Source organism: Bombus terrestris, chromosome 18, assembly GCF_910591885.1.
Source record: "Bombus terrestris chromosome 18, iyBomTerr1.2, whole genome shotgun sequence".
Taxonomy (NCBI): Eukaryota; Metazoa; Arthropoda; class Insecta; order Hymenoptera; family Apidae; genus Bombus; species Bombus terrestris.
In genome coordinates, this window is record NC_063286.1 from 3,550,168 (window position 1) to 3,554,145 (window position 3,978).

At 36.6% G+C, this 3,978-nt stretch overlaps 1 long non-coding RNA gene across 1 annotated transcript; it reads left to right on the plus strand.

Moving 5' to 3' along the window:
- The first annotated feature begins 1,969 nt into the window (after positions 1 to 1,969).
- Positions 1,970 to 3,228, plus strand: LOC125386910. The gene is made up of 3 exons (XR_007227489.1): positions 1,970 to 2,106; positions 2,225 to 2,382; positions 2,449 to 3,228. It is a non-coding gene; the product is annotated as an uncharacterized LOC125386910 (long non-coding RNA).
- The last annotated feature ends 750 nt before the right edge of the window (positions 3,229 to 3,978 follow it).

The following is a 3,978-nucleotide window of genomic DNA, read 5'->3' on the forward strand; positions in this document are numbered from 1 at the left end:
ATTAGGTACTGTTGCCAACCCAATAGTTAAACGCAGCAAAAATTTTGAAAGAAAATAAGGAATAAAAGTTAGCTGCGCGAAATAAATAGAAAATTAGGGAAAATAATTTCACCAATGTTTACTTTTATTCTCCTTTTATAGCAAACTTGCCCAAGTTTAATCGCAATGAAGAAGTAGAGAAGAAATGAATAATTATATGTTAGATTAATGAGATAAATTTGTAGGTTATACGTTTAATAAAAATGTGTTCGTGAAACGTATGGTAAACGTAATGGCCGAGAAAATTCCAACGCCAGTGAAGGAATAACGAGCAAGAGTTTTCGTTGCAGGCGCAACGTGCTGGTCGTAGCCACGCGTTTTATCGCCTGGCGATCAACCGACACGCGTAAGTGGCATGATTGATTCTCATTGTCGGACAGCAGTCGTTACCATATTTACTAACGACCGCGTTTGTCTTAATTAAAACATTACCGTACCAACCCTCGAGCAAAGAAACGCTACTGGCGTGCCGGTAGCTCGCGACCTTCCATCTTTTTTCCTCACGTGGTAGCCATTTTGGTCTTCGCTTGTTAACAAGATAAAAAAAAACAGCAGATAAGAATCTAAATAAAACGGTGTTGTAGAATAAACGTTTGATAGAAACAGCATGCTACGAAGAAAATTTCAATATTTAAACGTTTATAGGATAGCGAATTTGCGAATTTCAAACATTAATTACAGCAGAAACTAGGTTATCGAAACCTCGTCAATTGACGAGGAAATTGAGTCTCTTGACTTTGAGAGACTGAAAAATAGGAATAGCAAGAGAAAATCATTTTTTCATTTTTATGCCAAAGTCTTTGTTCCTGTTTAGCGTCGTCTGATATTTATAGAACGTATCAAAGTAAACGATCTTCTCTCATATAGCATCAAAGTCATTCGGTTAGTTGGACAATTCGATTACTCCGACAGTACGTGTTATGATTCATTTTGATAAGATAGTTTCCATTCTATGGAAATCGTACGAAATTTATGCGATAAAAAATTTGTTACAGAGAAAGTTTTTTAAGAAATCGTTTAAACTATATTTATTTCTTTATAAAAGTAGCAGGAACGTCAAAGTATGGAATCTGGTTTCGTTTATTAATTCAAAATAAAATAGAAATAAAAATGAAGAATTTTCTTAATAAAAATAAAATACAAATTTTTAAATAAAAATTGAGAATTTTCTTAATAAATATAAAATACAAATTTTTAAACAAAAATTAAGAATTAACTTTGTGTGTAATTTCCTACAAACATTGTTCTCTGGCTGTCTTCTTACAAAATTTCAATTAAATCTTTTGATCTTCCACTCCGAACAAGAATTTCAACATTCTCCTTTCTCCGTCTCGCTTTCCAGAAGAAGGAAAAGCTTCATGGTAGAATATCGGAGGAAAGCAGAAAAAAAAAGAAAAAGAAAGGAAAAGAGGGAACGAACGGATAGACGTACAGAGTGGTAAAGGCAAAAGGAAGCAGTGGCAGCGCGAAGAATGTCATAGCTAGTTGTTTCTGACCGAGGGGGGAGGCTGACACCTTCGTGATGGATGATCGTCGACCGTCCGCTAAAGCTGCCGTTGCTGCTGCTGACGCGGCCGCCGTCGGAATGGCTGTTGCTGCTATTGCTTCTGTTGCTGCAAGTACGAAACACATGGCCACGGAACTCTTCGGTCGCCAATGCCGCGCTATTTCATCCTTATTTTTCGCTACGCTAAATAGGTCAACTAGATCTAACCTATAATTTGAACATTGTTACTGATTATCTTATTATTCTTGCTTTTATTATTATTAAAAGCAGTAAATATTGGTGTGAGTATTAAAATACATGACATAACTTTTGACAAATTATTCTTAGTTATCTTTGGAAAATTTATTCAATAAATAACCGAAACTAAATTCCATACTCGGACGTTCTTTCCAGTTTTATGAAGAAATAAACGTGGTTTAAACGATTGCTTAAGAAACTTTGTCCATAGAGAACCGTCTATACGAAAACGAAATTTTCCACTGGGAATTTTATTTCAATTTCGTTAGCACCAGCTGCCAAGGCTTTTAAGTGTTACAATTGAAATTTACTTTAGTTAAAAGGTAAGACAATTGAAATAAATAAAGGAAAACAGAAATTCACTTAAATACCAGTTTCATTCACACTATTGTTATATTTTCTAATTTTTAAGTGTATGACATATCTTGAAACAATTCCCAGGATGCAATTCTGGTTTCACAAAAAGAGATGAGACTGAGAGAACGTCGACTGGGACTCGACAAAGGAGTGCAAAGGGTTAAACAACATCTGCAGTCGCTGATCCATGAGACACCTGGTGGAAAATAGTTGAAATTCCAGAGAAAACAATTGAAACGAAGGTAATATTTCTATTGCAACAGACGCTACACAAGAAAATCTCCAGCCTCTGAGAAGTGATCTTATAGCTTGGAAACCACCCCGGTTTCCTCCACAATTTCTCCATTATGGAGGATGGCTTTGGTACACCATCAGCTTGGTAACTTAATCCCGGAGAAGTTAGAAGAAAGATGACAGTACGATGGAGCTGAAGAGGAGAGAAATTGGCCCGAGGGTCTCCCGCTGAGAAACAAATTTTTCCGCGAGCAAGTAGGTGCAAAGTACAGTAAGCTCGGCAGCATTCAGCGGACCCGGGGATGTAGAGGCGGTAGCACTCGATGCTGTGCCGTTGGGAGCGTGCTAATGGCTACTGACACACAGTTTTGATGGATCGGCCACGGCTCTTCCTCCTATCCCGCACTCCGCCGCAACGAAATATGCGAGTCTAGCGATACGCCGACGTTTCACGATGAGAGGAAATGCACTGACAAACAGGAAGACGAGCTGCAAATGTTATTGCGTTTCGTACGAACGGCAATCCTGCTGATGATCAATATCTGGGTCAGCTAACGAAAAACATTCGTTGAGATACTATTTTCATGAAATCCTTTGCGTTACACTGTGTCTCTTCAGTTACATTTTTGGTGAAAGTCGTAGTTCGAGTAAGAGAACCGCCAATATCCTGTGTGACAGACGTTGATCTCGTTTCACAAATTGTACAACGCTTGTTACGCTCACATTTTATACACAAATTTTCCTGCGAAACACATCGAGAATATATATATGTAAACTGCCTAGAGTTCATGTAGGATAGGGATTCTTTTTGTTTTACGGGTAGCACGACAGGCTGTGTTTCACGGACAGAGCGATCTTCCTTTGTTTTACGGACGACCATTTGAAGAAGCACGTTTTCCCAAACGGACGGACAGAGAGTTACATTAGAGACAGACAAGGTTACAGAATAGTTATTTAAGACTTTGAAGACTGAAGATTTAAGATTTAAAGACTGAAGAAGAAAGATCGGTAGCTCAGGACGTTGAAAATCGATTCTCGATCTTCAGGTAAACATTGTATCAAAGACTTGTTATTTCCCGTTTAGATAATTATCGTTATTTATTGTTATAGACGCATATTGATTGTTCTTTATTTTTGTATTTTTAATTATTACTTCATAATAAAAAAAACTCGATTTTCAGACTTCAGAATCGATCCCTGAATTATCCAATTATTGAACTTTATATATATGTGCGCGAAACGAATTGAAATGTATGAATAGGTTAGGAGAAATATAAATAAACAAATATTATAGAAAATACATTACCGCTAAGTGATTTTCTTCATTCCAACGACCGGTTACATTGTAATAACAGTAGAATTCCATTTATCTTGACTGATCGAAACAGTATATTTGTTTACCTGGAGATCACATGTAAAATATGACAGTATACCTTCGTTGGTAACTACGTGATTGTGGATTTTGTCAATAGATGGTCTTAGCACAGTCTTTTGTTTTGTTAACGTGTTCAAAGCATCTAACCTATATTGTTTTCTTGTTCTTTGGACTTGCACCTTTAATTAGTAAAAAAATTGTATCGATTAATTGTTTAGTTTCGTTTTTA